This window comes from Hemitrygon akajei, chromosome 27, assembly GCF_048418815.1.
Source record: "Hemitrygon akajei chromosome 27, sHemAka1.3, whole genome shotgun sequence".
NCBI lineage: Eukaryota > Metazoa > Chordata > Chondrichthyes > Myliobatiformes > Dasyatidae > Hemitrygon > Hemitrygon akajei.
This window is the reverse complement of record NC_133150.1, coordinates 37,135,075-37,156,433: the sequence shown is the minus strand read 5'-3', so window position 1 is coordinate 37,156,433 and position 21,359 is coordinate 37,135,075. Positions and strand designations below refer to the sequence as shown.

At 40.7% G+C, this 21,359-nt stretch overlaps 1 long non-coding RNA gene across 2 annotated transcripts in view; it reads left to right on the top strand.

The window, feature by feature from the left end:
* The window catches only part of LOC140717259 (uncharacterized), a 46,498-nt gene extending 30,052 nt beyond the window's left edge, over positions 1 to 16,446 (top strand). For both annotated transcript variants that reach the window (XR_012096506.1, XR_012096505.1), the window contains exon 3: positions 15,397 to 16,446. This is a non-coding gene — a long non-coding RNA (uncharacterized lncRNA). The remainder of the gene's footprint in view (positions 1 to 15,396) is intronic.
* The last annotated feature ends 4,913 nt before the right edge of the window (positions 16,447 to 21,359 follow it).

Sequence of the window (21,359 nt, the reverse complement as noted above, 5' to 3'; positions counted from 1 at the left end):
ACTGTTTCTACTGACAGGAGAAGGGGTGAAGGCGGGTCCTGGCGCTTTAAAACCAGTGCTTCGGGTAGATGGAGGTCATCAGCCTGGGAAGGCAGTCCATCTAAGAGAGGGAAAACTCTGAAACGTCCGCTGTCTTGCGGCCACACCCACTCATGGGAAAGGCTTCGGGAGTAAACCCTGAGGACAAATCCGGAGCTGGAGTCCCTAAGGCAGTCCTTCAACCTCACACTGGCAACTCCTGGGACGACACTGGTGCCAAGCTGTATCGGCCCTTGCCCTTCCCTTGGACAACATCGGTGGCATGGAGAGGGGAGACTTGCTGCATGGGCAACTGTCAGTTTTCCATACAACCTTGTACAGGCCTGCGCCCTGGAGAGATTGAAGCAAGACTTTCCAGGCACAGATCCATGGTCTCACAAGACTAACGGATGCCATCCATGTACCGTAGATTCCGGATTTTAAGCCGCTACTTTTTTCCCACATTTTGAACAGCTTTGAACTTTGCGGCCTATAATCCAGAGCGGCTAATACATGGTTTTTTTTCATGCCGCCTCGTAAACATTTTGCCTCATAACAGTAGACCAATAAAATTGATGAGTAGTTCACAGAGGTCCAATGAAATTGTACGATAAATCAAGCGCACTTTCACAATTAAATTATTGTAAATCAGTCATTTGTACTCACCCTCATCAACATGGAAAACACTCGAAGCATTGTGCTGCCTTATGGCAGTTACTTAGTTTATAATATTTTCGCTTAGTAATTCATTTTCTAGTTAAAGTTAGAAGAGTTTTAACTATATTTGTTTTCTGTACTACATCGCGGGATGCTATGACGTCACACCCGGTTTCGCGGTGTCTTGTGGGAAAATGCCGGTTTGCGATGAAACGGGACGGAGGGAGGGAGCGCATTACGCGAGCGGCTTTGGATCTGAGCGAACGCTGCTTTTAAGTTAAAGGTGATCAATAACTTTTCCTGGTAGGCTGCAATATATATATTTTTTACCAGTCGTTAGGAGATATTGGAATGTTGTTCAGTAAAGAAGTATACGCAACGTATATTTAAAAGTAGCCGCGTACGGGCACGGTTCGAAAAAAAGCATTTGCAATATGTATTTGTTTTTGTTACCATATGGATTTAATTAAAAGTTAAAAAAATCCTCACGTGTAATATCTTTCTGTGTAAATATCTCATATTACAACGTGGGACACCTGCGGCCGAAAATCCGGTGCGGCCTAAAATCCGGTGCGGCCTTTACAATTAAAAAATTGATTTTATTTCTAAAATTAGAGCCAGCGGCTTTTAATCAGGTGCGCTCTGTAGTCCGGAATCTACGGTACTTTTTAAAAAATCCTTTTATGCTACTTTGATGTACTTACTCATGGATTGATCTGTCTAGATGGTATACAAACAAAAGCTTTTCACTTTATCTCTGTACATCCAACAATAACAAACCAATTACCACGAATTCTGTAACCTCCTCCAAGCCACTAATATGGATGGTAAATAATTGAGAGCCAAGGCCCCAAACTTAGGGCAGACAATAGTTCCACCTCTTCTGTCTGTAAAAGAGCAACTTATTCTGAATTACTTATTTCTTTTTAGTCTTTTAAACGTGAAGGAGGTGGGGAAGCAAGGATTTACATGAGTGGACCAACATGAAAGTGCAGGTCTTGTTTGGATTATTTTATGCATTATAATTAAATATCCTTTCAAATGGCCGAAATCTCTGTGGAGTCAGTATGAGGGTAGAAGTATCTGGCATAGATTGAGGTCTTTGTTTTGTGTTCTAAGATCAAGGAAGGTTGCCCAAGCTGTTCTGTAACAGTAGGCAGGAAGTATGTTAATGAGCAGCTGATATCTCCAAACAGCATTTCTTACTGATACTTTGTTATTGTCAGTTAGTATTCAATGTGTATATAATGTTCTGCTGGCATAAGACAGAAGTGCTCAGGAAATTTGAAAACAGTTACTGTAGCGGTTCCTTGAACAAACCAGCTCTGCTTAGAGACTAAGCACGGGGGTGGTTTGATCCCGTATGATGCACTATCCAATCCAATAACGAAGTTCCGAAGTTGAAGAATACATTCTAACTTTTACTAAGATATCAGAAAAAACAATCCTGAAGTGATAAAAACTAATGGAACTAAAACCAGCGATATAAAGAAATAAACTAGCGTATTATCAGAATCAGAATCAGGTTTATTATCACCGGCATGTGTCGTGAAATTTGTTAACTTAGCAGCAAAAATTCAGTGCAATACATAGTGTAGAAGAAAAAATAAAATAATAACAATAATAATAAATCAATCAATTACAGTATATGTATATTGAATAGATTAAAAATTGTGCAAAAGCAGAAATAATATATATTTAAATAAACAAGATAGTGTTCACGGGTTCAATGACGATTTAGGAATGCATGGCAGAGGGGAAGAAGCTGTTCCTGAATCGCTGAATGTGTGCTTTCAGGCTTCTGTACCTCCTTCCTGATGGTAGCAGTGAGAAAAGGGCATACCCTGGGTGCTGGAAGTCCTTAATAATGGATGCTGCCTTTTTGAGACACCGGTACTTAAAGATGTCCTGGGTACTCTGTAGGCTAGTACCCAAGGTGGAGCCGACTAAATTTACAACCCTCTGCAACTTTGTTTGGTCCTGTGCAGTAGCCCCCCCCACCCCCCAAACCAGACAGTGATGCACAAATTCAAGTGAAGCATTCTTAATGTATTCAAGAAAAGTCAAATGTACTTAAGTGATTTTAAACATGTTTAAGCAAATTAAGTGGTCAACAAAAAAGAGATCACTCCCTTGCTCTGTCCAAACTAGACTGACCCAAAGACAAAAAATGAATTCGTAATTAAGCTCTTTGCTTCTACTATGCCCCAACCCACATGACTAACTACCAGTAATAAACATAATAAATGCTCAACACAAAATATAATATAGATAGAAAATAGATACTTGGCTCCCACAGTTATATTTTAGCATAAAATGTGTGGAAGAAACAATTAAACATAAATTTAATTAACAACAAGCACATGCACAGTTTTGTGCTGTTGTCAAACCAAAACTTCCCTAAAAATTCTGAAGCAGAGAAATAAAAGAGTAGGAACACAAGCAAATTACTTTAACTAGAAATTCTTGTGCATGATGATTTCATTCATTTACCAATTAAACAGGATTAGAATTGAAGGAATGGTAGTTAAATATTGATGGCTTTAAAGTGAGACAAATGGAAAATTGCTGAGACGAGAGATAAATGGGTTGGCAGGATGGTAAACTAATTGAGGCAGATCAATACATCTTCCTGATATCCCCAAACAACAATCCTCGCTGATACTTTGCTACTATCAGTTACTCATCAATGTGTACTGTATATAAAATTGTGTTGGGTCTTAAATTCAGCTGGTACTTTCCTTCATCCTTTCAGAAGAAATTTTCCTCATACGGCGTCATGGTAGCATAGTGGTTAGCGCAATGCTATTACAATTCGGGGCATTGGCGTACCGAGTTCAATTCCGGCATCCTCTGCAAGAAGTTTACACGTCCTTCCCATGACCACACGGTCCTATGGATGCTCCAGTTTCCTCACAAAGACACACCTGTTAGTAGGGTCATTCCAAATTTCCCTATGATTAGACTAGAGTTAAGTAGGCGGGTTGCTGGGCCGTGTGGCTGCCAGAAGGGCTTGTTCTATTCTGTATCACCGAATAAATAAATAAATAAAGACTGCTGGAAATTGTGGCCATGTACTCTTAATCTTTTATACTTGGTGACTGATTTACACTTTATTAATCATATACACTGCCACTTGTTTCTGTAGTGCGTGGACACACAAAAGATGAACCAAACGCATTTCCTAGGATGACAAAGCTGCCCGAGATCTTAAATCAGTAAAGAAAACGTAGGTAGGATGTGATTCGTTGCTATAGAAAAAAAGGTTGAAGAGTAACTTGAAAGAGATCTTTTAAGATTATAGAAGATTTGTACTCATGTTGCAAGTTACTACAGGAAATATGTTAAACAGGAGGAAGTCTCCAGGTGCTGGAAATCTAATGCAACACACACAAAATGCTGGAGGAACTCAGCAGATCAGGCAATGTCTATGGAAAGGACCTTAAGAAGGATCTTGGCCTGAAACCTCAACTGTTTACTCATTTCCATTGATGCAGGTATATGTGCTGTGTGTGACTATATGTACTGGGTTTTACACTTTGGCCCCAGAGAAACAAAGTTTAATTTTGCTGTGTATGTGTGTATCTTTGAATGACAATAAACTTGAACTTGATTACAAAGGCAGAACACATTTCTTTGTTGGCGGAATCCAAAATTAGTATCGAGAGGCCACTTCACAGGATCCAAAAACTCAGCCGGCTCCATCATTGGCACTAGCCTACCCAGCTTCAAAGACATCTTCGAAAGGAGATGCCTCAAAAAAGTGGCATCCATCACCAAAGACCCTGACCATCCAGGACATGCCTTCTTTTCATTGCTAACACCAGAGGGAAGGCACAGGAGCCTGAAGGCACACACTCAACATTTTCGTAACAGCTTTTCCCCTCTGCCATCAGATTTCTGCATGGACAACGAACCCATGAACACCCCTTCACTATTTTTGCTCCATTTTTACACCACCTTTCTAATTAACTGCATAATTAATTAATTACCTGAGACAATTATGCTCTGCTGTCAAAAATATTTCTTCGGTGTCAGAAATTTCCCCCAGCAGGTCACAGCAGTTTTGTTTGCATCTCATTTACATAGAAGGTAATAATGGAGCGAGAGTTCCTTGAATTAATTTTTGCTGTTCATGTGTTTTCTCTGGGCTCTCACCAATTTTCTGGGGTTAGCTGATTTTGTGACCTGAATAAAGTCATGGAGCTTGTCCTTAAATCCTCTTTTAAATTAGTTGCATTCTGCTCACTGCTAATTTACAAAAAAAAAAATCAGGCTATTATAAAATATTTGAATCCAACTACATTGTGTCAAGAATGTGACTAAAGAGATGTAGCCACAGGTTTTACATGAGTCTTTGCAGTTAAAAGAAGTGGTACCAGATGGAGTTTGGCTTTTGGGACACACTATCTGTCCAGCATGTTAAAATCAACAGCATAAGAGAGTCTGCAGATACCAGAAATCCAGAGCAACACACAAAGTGCTGGAGGAACTTAGCAGGTCAGGCAGCATCTATGGAGAGGAATTAACAGTTGACATTTTGGGCTGAGACTCTTCATCTGGTCTATGATGAAGGGTCTTGTCCCGAAACATGGAGTGTTTATTCCCCTTTATAGATGCTGTCTGCCTTGTTGATTTCCTCTAGCGCAGGAGTTCCCAATCATTTTTATGCCCAGGACCCCTTCCATTAACGGAGAGACCTGTGAACCACAGGTGGGGAACCCCTGCTCTAGCATTTTGTGTGCTCTGCCTTTAAATGAGCTTTCTGTCAAAAGGAAAAATGTCACAGAAAAACAGTGATAAATGTAAAAGCAATTGTCAGCTTCTGGATCAATGGATTTGTCAATGAATGTCAGTTTATCCAATTTCAATGAATATATCAGTAGGAATTTATTCTGTTGAAATTCCAATTACAGCTCATTTTTACTTAACAAGATGGTGGTGTTCCTGTGGAGTTAATGCTTTATGAAGGTTAGTTCATTGGCTTAATTTAAAGCCAGCTATTCACACTGTGTCAATGTATCGAATATTGATACTGTGGTTGTCATGTCATATTGAGTAATGTGCTTTGTTATAATTCAAAATTGAGATAGATTGTTTGAATAACTTGGTGCAATTTAGCAGAAGAAATGGAAGGATTTTGTGTTTCACATGACATATATTTGTCACATACTTTTATTATGTCTTATTACAGCTGGATCTCCTGTATTATTCCCAGTGTGCAGTCATTTGAAAGTTAGTTCTGTTCCTCTCTCCATTTTGGGTGAAGACATAAGGCTAAACAATGATTTCTGGAGGTCTGTTTTTAAAAGCTGTAAGAACTATGCATGTCATGGTGTGCATTTTCAGAATCAGAATCAGGTTTAATATCACCGGCATATGTCGTAAAACTTACTGTCTTTGTGGCAACAGTACAATGCAATACATAATAGATAGATAGATAGATACTTTATTTATCCCCATGGGGAAATTCAACATTTTTTCCAATGTCCCATACACTTGTTGTAGCAAAACTAATTACATACAATACTTAACTCAGTAAAAATATGATATGCATCTAAATCACTCTCTCAAAACGCATTAATAATAGCTTTTAAAAGGTTCTTAAGTAGTTTACTTAAATACATTAAATACAATCAACCCCGGCACTTTAACATATCTTCCTGAACATCCTCTACATAGCACCATCCAGAGACAGAGAAGCAGTTTCAGCGACAGGTTACTGTCGATGCAATGCTCCTCAGACAGGATGAAGAGGTCAATACTCCCCAATGCCATTAGGCTTTACAATTCAACTGCCAGGACTTAAGAACTTTTTTTTAAAGCTAATATTAATGCTTTTTGAGTTAGTGATTTAGATGCATATCATATTATTACTGAGTTAAGTATTGTATGTAATGAGTTTTTGCTACAACAAGTGTATGGGACATTGGAAAAAATGTTGAATTTCCCCATGGGGATGAATAAAGTATCTATCTATCTATCTATCTATCTACTCCTGGCGGTTGAATTGTAAAGCCTAATGGCATTGGGGAGTATTGACCTCTTCATCCTGTCTGAGGAGCATTGCATCGATAGCAACCTGTCGCTGAATAATAGAATAATAGAAAAAAGTTGTGTATTACAGTACTGTAAGTATATATTATTTAAATAGCTAAATTAAATAAGTAGTGCATATAAGCATATAGCTACAAACAATGCCAAAAGCTTCCAACAGATTTATAAAACATGGAAGCAACTTTAACCTCTTAAGCAAGAAAGACTATAGTGATCTTTTGAAAGTCCCTTTTTGCTGCTGCACCCACCATTGACCTTAGACATTATGTCTCAAACAGTCATACTCTGCTTCACAACTCTCCTAATGCTGACTTGTGGTCAGAACTTGTCCTTTCTTATTAATTCTCAACATCTGTGCTCCGCTCAGCGGTTCTCCAAGCATATGCTGGGTCAAGCTCTCATTCAGTACCCCCCACCACCCCACCTCACTAGGGTTGGGCTCTTGTTCCCTTTTTTTTGAGGAGGAATTTCATTAGCCATAAGGTGATGAATCTATGGAGTTCACTGCCACAGTTGGTTGTGAAAGCCAGTCACTGGGTATATTTAAAGCAGAGGTTGCTAGGTCCTTGATTATTAAGAGTGTGACGGGTTACAGGGAGAATGCAGGAGAATAGGGTTGAAGGAGATAATAGATCAGCTATGATGTAATGGCACAGCAGGCTCAATAGGCCAATTAGCTTAATTCTGCTCCTGTGTCTTATGGTCGAATACATAGAGAATCCAGTGAGAAAGGTACATTGCAAAGGGAAGACTCATCATCTGTGTATAAATAAAAATGTTCAAGATTATATAAAACTGAAAGAACAAGCAAGTAATTGCACACAACCCAGTGTTCAAGTTGGAAGATTATAGATTGAGACTACTGTATTTAAAAGAAACAAAGAATCACTGAAAGATTAAAAAGGATTGAAAAATTAGAATAAGAGATAAAACTAGCCAGAGCTGTCAAAACATACGAAAAAAGATGAGCCTAGAGAATTAATAATATAAAATAAGGAGGTGTCAGATGAATTAAACAGAGTATTTTGCATCAGACATCACTATAGTTGGTATAAGTAACACTCTAGAAATAGTTGTTAATCATGACTATAAACTAAGGAAAATTACAATCACTAGAAAAATGGTACTCAGCATATTATTGGTCCTTGGGTTGATATGTCTCTTACTCCATAAGGACTGCATTCAATTGTCTTAAAAGAAAAGGCAGGCAAAATAGTAGAAATAGTGGTTTTTAATTTTCCAGAATTCCCTAGATTTGAGGAATACTCCATCTGTATTGGAAGTATCAATATAATTCCTTTGTTTTAAAAAGAATACCAAAGGCATGAAAATGCAGCCTGGTTAGATAAATATCTGACAGATGTATAGCTAACTACCCTGTAGTTTCATGTCCGCTGTCTTCTTTTTAAAATGGAAAATGTTGGGAGCTTTTATTAAAACATTCTAACAGGGCACTTAGACACATTCATGGTAATCTAGTAAGGTCAAAATAACTTTGTGAAAAGGAAATACTACTTGACTAAATATTTGAGCTTCTTTGAAGAAGTAACATATGCATCCCCAGAAGATAATTTTTTCAAGGTGCTGCATTTTACATTTTAATAAAATAAAAATTATTGGTTTTAAGAGGAAACGGGTTGACACAGATAGAAGATTGGTGATCTAACAAAACAGTGTATGCAAGAATGGCAAGATGTAATGAGCTATGTGCCACAGAGATTGGTCTGAAGTTTCAAGGTTGTAGAATTATGTAAATGACTTGGAGGAAGACAATTAAAGATTGGTTATTAAGTTTGCTGATCTCAGAAAGAGCAGAAAGTCAGTTGTGAAGAAGACATAAAGTGGCTACAAAGGGATTTAAATAATGTAGCTGAGTGGGCAGAGACCTGGCAAATGGAGTATGGTGTGGGAAATGTGAAACTGTGTATTTTATCAATATGCAAGAAGCTTATAATCCAGATCAGGGGTTGCCAACCCAGGGTCCCAAGACCCTCCTCGATTTATGGTAGGAGTCCATGGCACAAAAGAGATTAGGAACCCCTCATCGAGATTGTGAATGATCGGAGAGTTATGAGATATAGAGATACAGGTACTATCCCTCAAACATCAAGCCCTTGAACAAAAAGGGGATAACTATACTCATTTGCCCATCCATTGAGATGTTCCTACAACCAATGATGTCACTTTTAAAAACTCCTTATCTTAATATTTTATGCTCTCATTATTTATTGTTATTTATTTATATTTACATAGTTTGTTCTCTTCTGCTCTCTACTTGATCTTTTGTTGATCCTGTTAGTTACTATTCTATAGCTTTGCTGAGTATACCAGCAGAAAAATGAATCTCAGAGTTGTATGTGATAATGTATATGTACTTTGATAATAAAATTTACTTTGAACTTTAATCTAGGTATTCTAGTGCATGGTTCACAAAATTGACCATATAACTAATTAAGGAGAATAATAAAGGAGTAAGTTGGCAGCACTCCTTTAGAATTGAGTATAACATAGGTAAGACTTTCTGAATCTTCAGATGAGTAAGGAGACTGATTCTGGATTGTTGTTGTTATGGTTATGTTTTACACATTACTCGATATAGACCTATAAGAATACACTGTACTGAAGGGTATGGTTCTTGGCCATTCAGGCAAATTAGCCTTTCTATCATAACCTATTCCTCAAGAAGAACAATAGTCTACCCATCATAGCATATTCCTCAAGAACCTTGATGCTGGCAGATGCAGCTTAATAAAGCACATTTGTGTTGGTGGGTGTTGGGCTTGAAATTCTGCCCTGTGTTCGTTTAGGAAGAGAGACAACCAACACCGGAGTATTACAAAACTTGGGTTTATTGCAGAATTCGTAACTGGCACAGCGAATCCACGGAGTCGCTGGAGAAGGCGCGTTCCGTCTTCCCCTTACAATCTGCTCTTATTTATACCCCTTTTCCCCCCAGCACAACCCCCCGCTACATATTAGGTAATATCGGGCACTTGTGTCCATCTTATTGGCCCGATGCCATACACACACGAGTTACCTGTTTCTTTTGTTTACTGAATCGCGTGACACTAGTAGTTTCGGTGTAGCGGAATCCCCAGTTTCACTTCCCCCCTCCCTCGCATTCCGGTCTCCTAATATTACGTGAGCCACTCCTGACCTGTAATGGCAGTCTCGAATTAACCCTAACATTAACCCTAACACTCCCTCCCTTGGCCTCCCAGAGGCCACATCCCTTACAAGCTTTTCCGCGGCTGTCGGGATCAGGCAGGGAGGTGAGCGTCCCCTGGCACTCTTTGGCGTGTCCTCCCTATTTGCTTATCCTGATTTGTCCGACCTAGGGTCACAAAATATGGGTAGGGGTTCCCTAAACATCCACAATTTTTACAAGTAGCATGCAACATTTCAAAAGACTTATTCAAAAGCAACTCTCAATTTCCCCCTCTGTACGGCCCATTCCAGTCCGTGTTCTCCCAGTGCGTCCGCTTTCCGGGAGGGCCGTGTCCTCCCCTTCCACCGGGAACAAGGGTGCCTGGTACGCCGGTGGAGGTCCATTCTTTCCAGTCAAGGCTCGATCTATAGTCCGGATGACTAGGGTCCTGATACAGGGTATGCAACAACAACCACACGTGATAACGATAGCAATTGAAATAGACAGTCCTAGAGCCGACTGTCCCAGAAACGCTCCCCACTTGCCAGAGGTCTTATTTAGCCAGTAGAAAATGATGCCAGTTATTGTCCCCCTCCCTTCTTACCTTTTAATGCCCTGTTGGAGACCTCGGTGACAGGGTATGGACCATGCCACCGTTTTTCGTTCCAGGTGAGCTTCCCCGGGCCTCGGAGGAACACTTCCACTCCTACCTTAATGGTGTCCGACCCCTGCGGCTGCTCACTGTTAGATTATTGAACTCGCACAGTTATCAATTTTACCATATTTCTAAAAACTCTCATATACTCTGTCACTCAACACGCAAACGTCTGAGTTTTGGTAACTTGAAGTTGAAGTGCTCCATGGTTCCCTAGTACACGGAGAGGATCAAATGTGGGACGGTCGCCTTTCAAAACCTGACCTTCCCGTGGGAGATTTCTCCTCTTAACAACCAGTCTAAGGTAGGCGCCGTCAGTATCCCTGTGTACTACGGTGTACCGCGACACTTTTCTCCTCCTCACTCCTGAGACTTTTATGCCCTTCGTGGGCGGCGGGTACCCTCACTCAGAAGACTTTTCCACGGGCGGAGGATCTTCCTAAAAACAGATAAGAAGAAATGAGTACTTACCAGTCACGATTCTGCACCGGGAATAATCTTTCCCAGGGTAATTTGGGGTTGGTGAGGGTCCGTCAGCAGACAAGATCTAACTCAGTAATTTAACTATCTAGTGGAAGTCTTCGATATAACAGGCACTTCCTGACCTTAGTCGAGGTGCGGCCGCAAGTTGTCTGCTGTCGGACCCGCCAGCCTGTGTTGTCTCTTCCCTCCCCACGTCGGGGTCACCAAATGTTGGGCTTGAAATTCTGCCCTGTGTTCGTTTAGGAAGAGAGACAACCAACACCGGAATATTACAAAACTTGGGTTTATTGCAGAATTCGTAACTGGCACAGCGAATCCACGGAGTCGCTGGAGAAGGCGTGTTCCGTCTTCCCCTTACAATCTGCTCTTATTTATACCCCTTTTCCCCCCAGCACAACCCCCCGCTACATATTAGGTAATATCGGGCACTTGTGTCCATCTTATTGGCCCGATGCCATACACTCACGAGTTACCTGTTTCTTTTGTTTACTGAATCGCGTGACACTAGTAGTTTCGGTGTAGCGGAATCCCCAGTTTCGCTTCCCCCCTCCCTCGCATTCCGGTCTCCTAATATTACGTGAGCCACTCCTGACCTGTAATGGCAGTCTCGAATTAACCCTAACATTAACCCTAACAGTGGGTGATCCTTTAATTTCATCCCCAGGCTTCTGTGCAAGAGCACGGGGCTTTCAAAGTTCCTTAAATGTATTAGCTGGTGGTTGACATTTCTATCTAGTGGTTCCTTTTTCATGTTGTGGATGTGACACTGGACCTCAGCCTTCTGCTTGTAAAGCACTGATGACTTCTGTTAGTTTTGTAGACAGTTTTGCTCGGTGATGAAGGTTGCTCACTTCAGCTCAAGGAGATCACAAGTAAGAGCATTGTTGTTAAGCAATTAGGAAATCTGACAGGATGATAGTGTTAATCACTGACGGAACCAAATACAGCTTCAGTTATATGACATTCGGAGAGAGAGCATATGGAGTATTGTGTGCAGTCTTCTTATTCAAGAAATACACTCAGTTGTCACTTTATAGGTACAATGGCTCATTAATGCAAATATTGAATCAGCCAATCATGTGGTAGCAATCCAAAGCATAAACACACAGAGTCAAGAGGTTTAGTCGCTGTTCAGACCAAACGTTAGAATGGGGAGAAAATGTGACTGTGGAATCATTGTTGGTGCCAGATGGGGTGGTTAGAGTATCTCAGAAACTGCTGACCTCCTGGGATTTTCATGCACAACTGTCTCTAGAGTTTACAAGCATAGTGCAAAAAACAAAAGAAAAAATCCAGTGAGCGGCAGTTTTGTGGGTCAGAGGAGAACGGCCAGACTGGTTCAAACTGACGGGAAGTTGACAGTAACTCAAGTAACCACACATTACAACAGTGGTGTGCAGTAGCGTCATCTCTGAACACACAACATGTCGAACCTTGAAGTGGATGGGTTACAGCAGCAGAAGAGCACAAACATATACAGTGGCGACCTACTTATGTACAGGAGGTATCTAATAAAGCGGCCACTGAGTGCAAAGTCAGTACATTGGAAACAGTTCAGAGAAAGTTACTTAAAGTTCATTTACCTAGAATGGGCAGACTTCCTCCTGAGGAAGCATTGGACAGGCCTGCCAGGGTATTCCCTGGAGGCTGAAAGAATGAGAGAAATTGACTAAACTATATAAGGTTGTGAGAGTTTTTGCTCAGGTGGATGTGGAGAGGATGTTTCATCTTGAGGAAGAATCTACAACTAGAGGATACTGTTTAAAAAAAAAGGTTTTCCCCAAATAAGATGGATGAACTGATCTTTTATTCTTTCAGCGGAATTGTGAATGTTTGGTGAGAGGAAACAAATCTGAAGATCTTTAAGGCAGAGTATATAAACCTTTGATAAGCAATGGGACGAAAAATTACCATGGGTGAATAAGAATGCTGAGTTCAGGTTACAATCAAATCAGTCATATTCTTAATAAATTTTGCACCAGACTCGGGGGAGTGAATGTCCTAATGGTTTGCCAAATGTGCTTATCTGTATATGCTACCAGAGAGCAGGCTGCTGTCTTGTTTGAGCTGAGTTGCCACATGCGAGCAGATCACTTCGCTCTTTGAACAAGGAGATGCACTACGTGAGCAGGTTGCTTTGTACAGTGGGCGCAGGGTAGCAGACTTGAGCAGCTTTGTGGCTGTGCGTGCACAGAGTGGTGCTGCACCTCAGCAGCCAGCAGAAGAAGCAACACAGGAACACGTGGGCGATTGAGTGAATCTGTATGGACTTCAGCAAGTGTTTTGAAAAGGTCCCACAGGGAAAATGGTCCCAAAGGTTAGAATGCGTGGGATCCAGGTCAAGCTAACTAACTGGATCCAAAATTAGTAATAGAAGGTGGGGGTTGGGGGGGTAATGGTGGAGGGCTATTTTAGTGACTGAAACCCTATTACCAGTGATGCATCACAGGACTGAGAATGGCATATGCAGGAATAATTTAGATATAACTGTATCCTACAGAGCTATAGTGAGTAATTTTTTCTGATGACACAAAAATTGCTGGTATTGTGGATAGTGTTGGGTTATGGGAAGACATTGATCAGTTGCTAAAACGGGCAGAGCAATGGCAGATGGGATTGGCAGAGGAACAGAGGGGCTATGGTGTGCAAGTCTGAGGATTCCTGAAGGAGGCTGTACAGGTACATTGGGTGATAAAGAAGACATACCCTGTATACTGCAGAATACCAACCTTCATTAGCCATGGCACAGAATATAAGAGCAGGGAGATTATGGTACAATTTTATAACCCATTTTTAGGCCACAGTTAGACTTCTGTGTACATTTCTGGTCACCATACCAGAGGATAGACTTTTTTCTTCCATTCAGAATGGGGTGCAGAAGAGATTCAAAGACAAAAGACAGAACTAATCTAGGGCAAAACCGGAATGCTGGAAGAATTCAGTCAGTGGTGGTGGGCCAAGATTGGTAGAAGAAAGGTAGAGTCAGATGGGCAGATGGAAAAAAGGCGAGGGACAGGATGGGAAAGATGAACAAAGGGAGAAGAAAACCAAGTGGACAGGTGTGTGTGTGTGTATGTGTGTGTGTGAGAGTGAGTGAGTGAGTGAGAGAGATAGATAGATAAGGTGGGGGTGAGAACCTCAGAGTTGGACAAGTTGAAGTTGGATAATTCAATATTTCTGCCATTGGGTTGTAATCTGCAATGCCCTGCCACGGTATGGTAAGAATATATGATCTCTTGATGGTTGGCATGGATATGGTGGGCCATTGTGTCCGTTTTCATGCTTTCATGCTTTAAATCTCTATGTTTATGATCTCTGAGCTGCCTGCCCTCCATTCAAACAGTAATTATGAACCTTGTGAAACAGCTGAGACGTTCCTTCTACCTACTCCTCCCCTCCAATTGAGCAGAGTCCTGCTAAGTTATTGTACAGTGACAACTCCAAGAAGAAAAAAATAAGGATTGGACATGTGCCAATCAGACAATGTCAACTGGTTAGGCTCCTTGGATGTCTGCAAGGAAATGAATCTCAAGATATTATATGGTGACATATATGTACTTTGGTAATAAATTTACTTTGAACTTCGACCTGGAAGTGAAATAATTGTACTCTGATGTGAATATCATGCTGCTGGGATACATCCCTGGACACGCTGGGTCATGTCATCAGTGATGTAATCTGGGATAATTTTGAGTCTTTCAACATCAGGCACTCTCGCTCAGGCGACCCGACCGGGGTTGATCAGGCCCTGGCTTGTGTCCCAGCAGCATTGGTCCATGGGTCACACCTCTTGATCCACAGCCATCTGGAGGCTCGCTCAGCAGCCCCTGTGATGGTCCTGATGGCTCTTCTCTTTGCAGGCCTCGTAATGCCAAGGAGAGAGTAGGTTCTGCAGAGCGAGCAGCCAGCAAAACCTCCACACCTGACCTCTATAGGCACACATTGTGCCCTCCACCCCAGACTCTGACGCTGCTCTACCAGCTCCTGGTACCTGAATTGCACCATTGCTAATCCGATTCTTTAAGAACCACAGGGTTTAGCCACTGACGTAGTTCATGCGGTGGGAGCCTGTTGTTATCCGTTACAGGTTCTCAGCTGACACTCCCCCAAGTTTCACAGCTTGTGCCATTCACTGCAAGTAACTGGTTAAAGGTTAACAGCAAGGGCAAGAGCCTTTAATAGATTTTCAAGGACGCCCATTTTGTAAGCTCAGATGAAAACGACCAGTTTTCCTGGAGCCCTGCTGTAACTGACTACGTGAAAGTGAAAAACTTAATTTTTTGCTAACTGCTGTTTCCTGGCATTTTTTTATAGCAGCAAAGCAACATTAACTGTCATCTCACCAGTCTTTTCACTGCTTCTTTTTCCTTGTTAATAGTTGTCGCGGGAGGACACCTATGATGAAAAAAGTGAGCGAAGAACAACCTCCCCCTCCCTCAACTTCCATTAGATGTATGATTGAAAATGGCAGGATCAGGGGCAGTCGATGCCCAATGTCAGCGAGTCTGCATTCGAATCTGGGTCCATTGGAGACCAAAGAATACAGACTGTCTTGCGGTAAGAAGACCGTGTGGAAGTGCGTTAGCGGAGGGGTTGGGAGGAGCAGGACCTGTTTTGTTGTTGTTTTGTTGCTTGTTGTGTTCTGTGTTGCTCTGCCAAGTGGCTGAAAGTGTGGCAAGACTTGCAGGCTGCCCCCAGCACATCCTTCTGTCTGTTGGTTGCTGACACAAGTGATGCACTTCACTGTGTATTTCAACGTATATGCGATAAGTCAACTTGAATCTTGAGATAAATGTGTATCTTGACAGTGAAAGTTTCACGTTACATTCTGGTTTAAGGTGGCGCTGGTGAAGCCCAGTGACTACTTACTGGCAGAAAAATAACACAAAGAATACAACTAAATACTTTCTTACTAACACGTTTTCTTGTAAAATTTATGGTAACCAATCTCCACAAGCAATGAAGAGGTGAGTGAAAGCAAGGGTGAATGAGGAGCTCCTAGAGTGAGGGATGACCTGATGTTTGGACGATTTAAGAGTTGAGCCAGGTGAATTGAAAAGGTAGGGTGTTGGGATCAGCGGTGAGGGTCGGACCGGTTCTACTCATTCTTCTGTGACGTTTACTTGGCTCGGAGCTGAACTGAGGCCAAGGCTGTGGACTGCTCAGGCTGATATGGGCTTTCTGTCCATGGTCTAACTTTCATTCTGAATGCTATTTGCTTATTTTTATTGTTTACACAATTTTTTTCTCTCTCTGTACATTGGATGCTTGACAGTCTTTTTATCTTTTTTGGGGTTTCTTTGTTTTGTGGCTGCCTGTAAGGAGATGAATCTCAAGGTTGTATAATGTATATATACTTAGATAATAAATGTACTTTGACCAAGTTCATTTGTTGTGCTTTGAACTTTTACCAAGCTCATCTATGCTCTTCTAGGATTAACACAATAAATGATTGGACACTGGAAACACTGATGAACAGAGGACCTTAGGATACAAGTCCATAGATCTGTGAAAGTGGTAGCATAGGCGGAAAAAGAAAGAATAAGGGATGCCATGGTATATTTATATTTATATGCCATTTATATTTGCCATGGTAAATATAAAGAACTCAATTGTTACGTTACAACTTGATTAGGTCTCATCTGGGGTATTGTGTGCATTTCTGCTTGCCACAAGGATATACAGTATGTGCAGTGGAGATTCACCAGGATGCAGAAAATTTTTCTTATGAGAAAAGACTGCATAGGCTGGGCTTGCATAGAGACAACAACTGTCAGGATGGCAAAGCAGTTCCTTCCGTCAGGCCATCAGGCTTCTGAACTCCCTGCCACACTGCATTCAAAGTGTCACTGGTTAATTTGTTCCATACCCAATGATATTTAATTTATGCTCTTTACTTTGTTTTTATGCATAATTCATTTGCAGATATTTTTCTTATTTTCCTAAGTTATTGTGTGTTATATGTACTACTGTGGTTTACATTCTGGTCTGGGAAAACATTGTCTCATTTGATGATATACACGTATATAGTTCAAAGACAATAAACTTGACTTGACTTGAATTGATTTGTTTTCCTTGGAGCTGAGGAGGCTGAGAGATGATTTGATAGAGGTTATCAAATATTGAGGAAGACAGAAAACGTACAGAGCAAAAATCTTTTTCTCAGTGTAGAGGTGTCAAAGATGAAAGGGCATAGATTTAAGAGGAGATCAGAGAGGAATGACTTTTAAACATAGCGTGATTGAAGTTTGGAATGCACTGTCTGACGAGTTGAGGAAGCAGGTACTCTCATGATATTTAACAAGCATCCAGACAAGCACTTACATTGCCAAGGCATTGAAGGGTACAGACTTTAGCATACGTAAATAAATGGGATTAGTGTAACTAGATACAACAGATCACATGGACATGTTGGGTGGAAAGACCTGTTTCTGTATTACTGTGAAATGCAGATCATTTGGCTCAAGGCATTAAAGGGATAGGTTTCTGGCGTGAAGGTCTTGACCAGTGGACTCCCACTTTTCTGTTTTCGTCCCATCGCTCAGCATTTGGTTCATAACCCTCCATCAACACCACTGAAAGTTAGTATGCTGTTTGTGCGATCTTGCTTTGATAATCGTCACTCATATTGGTCTACATTTCAACAATAAGAACGTTAACAAAGTAACTGAATGATTGTAAAGCACTTTGAAACATTTTGAAGATTTGGGAAGCAGCACTGGATTTCCATCAAGAGTGTGTGATGCAGTTGAGATCTCCTGAGTGACTATGTTGCAATGGCTTGAGGCACATGGTATTGTGATTCCAAGATCTGATTTTAACTATGGTGTAAGAGTATCAAGAACTATTGACAAAATGTAATCACCTCAAATGCAAGGTCTTTTAATCATGAATCGGCATTACAGTTAAGGAATTTACTGTCTGAGTAATCGTATTACTCTCAAGAATTCACTGACTTGAGTGCAGGAGCTTGTGTCAGGGTCACCAGCGAATTCAAGTGCAGGAATCCCAGCGACTTAGGCAATTCAGATAAAACAAAAGAGTTATTACAGAAATTAACCAGCAAAGCAAACTTGAATTCAGGCAGACTATATAGACTCTTGAAGAACTGAAATCCCCTCGCGATACATAGAGGAACTCGATCAGAGTTTTACCAGATATGGATTCATGACCAAGCAAAAAGGAGTTAGTCAACCCCTCTGAAATACACCCTGGAGCACAGAGGAATTCAGGACCAATCAGACTGCCCCAGTGTCCAGACACAGCAATAACCCCCAAAGACAACTACAATGCAAGACGTTCAAAATACCATGCTAATTAAATTATCCAAAATTGAAAAAAAAAGTGTTAAGTACAAAGAGAGCTTAAAAATCTCCATGATACCAAATGAGACACATGCAAAACAAGGTGAAAACCCAGAGTCGGTCCAAAGACAAACAATTAGATATAAAGGATAAACAATCTAAGGAACACCTCATACTGGAGAACATACAATCCACAACGATCCCTGGTTGTGACAAGCCAGTGTGAAAGGCCTCAAGTCCTGACTGCGATGCACTGGTTCAGGAAAGTCACTGTACATTAAATAGCTTCAGCAAGTGAGTATAGAACATAGGCAAAAGAAATGCCAAAATTGCTAAAGATGGCGGAAACCTGAACTACAAGCTGAAAATTGTGTAATACTCAACAAGTGAGATAGCTTCTAAGTGGAGAAAAAAATGGTTGTGATGAAAACTCATAAATCTGAAATGTCAGCTCTGCCTTCCTCTTCTTAAATGCTGTAGAATCTGTTCAGTATTTCCAGCGTTCTCTGTTTTAATTGAAACATAATAATTTCATGAGCTAGCTGTAATAAAAAAGAACCTCTTAGGATCTGAATGTCTGTAGTGTAAGGGCCTTAGATTTTGCTTCTATAAAGGTCTTGAAGCTTATTGATTGCATGAAGATAATAAAATGAGGAATATGCCGAGCTCTTAGTGTGTCTTTCACCAGCAAACTGCACCTTCCCATTGTATGTTATGGTATAAATAAATTATGATGTGATGTTATTTATAGTGATGTTGGCACATGTATTTGTGTGATGCATTTCCATTTTAACAGGATTTTTATCACATTTATAAATAAAAAAAGTGTTGCCTTTCATTTATTGATTTGGAAGGTGTTTGGTTGTGAATTATACTCAGCCTTAAATGATAGTCGACATTGAAAAGATCAATACAAGCTGAACAATCTAACCTAAATTGACACATTGTGAAGCAGGCGTAATTTACTGTTTTCCAAAGAGTATAAAAGTAAAAACAAAATGAAATCATAAATGTCAAATAAATTTATATTTTAAAATATCATCTGGGAGTGGAACAAAATCTGGCGTACTATATATTGTGTTCTTCCTGTCAACAGAGCTTAATTTGGTCAAACAGTAAACTTTGAGTCAGAGGGCTGTGAGTTCAAAACATTTCACTCCAAATACTTGGATGTATTATCTAGACCAGTACCTCTTATTCAGTTTTGAGGGAGATCTCCAATGTGAAAGATGCTGTCTTTGGGATGGGATTCCAATCCCAAATCCTTTCAATGGCTGAAGGGTATTATAAAGAACTTATTCCGAATAAGACAAAAGCATATTACCCTCGAATTTTTTCCTCTCCGTCAGTATCTCTAAGTTCTGTCTAACTGGCTATTATCATGTAGTCAGACCCAGCTCCATTCTCTAAGGTACTTATAGACCTAGTGGAACAAACATTTAAAAAAATCTGTTCTATATCTCTTCTGATTCAGCAAAGGATATTTGCAAATGTATTCGCAATCAAAGGAGTCACTGTACATGTGTTAAATGACAAGAAATTAAGTATTAAAGTTATATAAAACATGCAATACAGAAGGAAAATAATTGGTCAATGTATTAGTGATATAGAAAGCAAACTAATACTTATCATCCACTGATCTGCAGAATGCTGAAGGGAACCACAGATCTGAGAAGTGTCTCATGTCCCTCTCCTTTGTAACATAATGTCACCCTCTCAACAAACTTGTTCCTATCTTCTCTAATGCTTAGCTCTGACATTGGTTAAAATCCCACTTAAGAATATTCCTCTTTACACAAAGCAAGTGCCCCTTTTTATACCCTTGAAGATCTCTTCAAAACTCTAACACAACCCTTAACATCCCTTCCAGCACTTTTCACTGCAAGTGGCCAAAGTGCTTGATCTGCCCATTCAACTCCACTCCGGGCCCTAAACAGTCCTTCCAGGTGAGGCAACTCTTCACCTGTGAATCTGCTGGGGTCGTCTGTTGTGTCCTGTGCTCCCTGAGTGGCCTCCTCTGCATTGGTGAGACCTGCTGTAAATTGGGGGACTGCTTCGCTGAGCACCTCCACTCTATTGCCTGGTGGCTAAACACTTTAATTCAGGTTACCATTCCTGTTCTGACATGTAGGTCCATGTCCTCCTCTTGTGCCAAGATGAGGCCACCCTTCGGGTGGAGAAGCAACACCTTATGTTTCATCTGTGTAGCCTCCAACCTGATGGCATGAATATCGATGTCTCCTTCCAGTAAAACATTTTTGCCCCCTCCTCCTCTGTTCTTGTATTCCCCACTCTGTCTCCTTACTTCATCTCACCTGCCTATTACCTCTCCTGGGTCCCCTCCTCCTTCCCTTTCTCCTATGGTCCCCTCTCCTCTCCTATCAGATTCCTTCCTCTCCAGCCCTTTATTTTTCCTACCCACCTGGCTTCACCCATTACCTTCTAGCTATCCTTCTTCCCCTCTCCCCATCTTTTTATTCTGGTATCTTTCCCTTTCCTTTCCAGTCTTGAAGAAGGATCCTGGCCTGAATCGTCAACTGTTTATTTATTTCCATAGATGGTGCTTGACTGCTGAGATCCTCCGGCATTTTGTGTGTGTTGCTTTGGATTTCCATCATCTGCAGCATTTTGTGTGTTTAACATAATTCTTACCCAGTACTTTCTCATTATAAGGCACCATTTGGTACCTGCACAATGAACTCACACTCCTTCGACAAACATGTATTCATCATTATCTACACTCAAGGCTGTAGACTTGCACTCCTTTAACTTTCTCAAAACAATCCCACTTATTCTCCAAACTTCCATTGTAATTCAGCACATAGCAAGGAGGAGTCACATTTCACTCTTTTATTATACCTAGCCAATTTAGTCATCTATTCATTGACTGTTAGAGTTTTGGAACTTCTTGAATTTGAGAAGGGTGCTATATGTTTGCAATTTCACAAGATTAAGCACCAATGAAATACAGAGGATTTCTTTGCATTGCAGCTTATGCAAAAACAATGTAATACAGTGTGTGTTTGTGGGGGTTGGT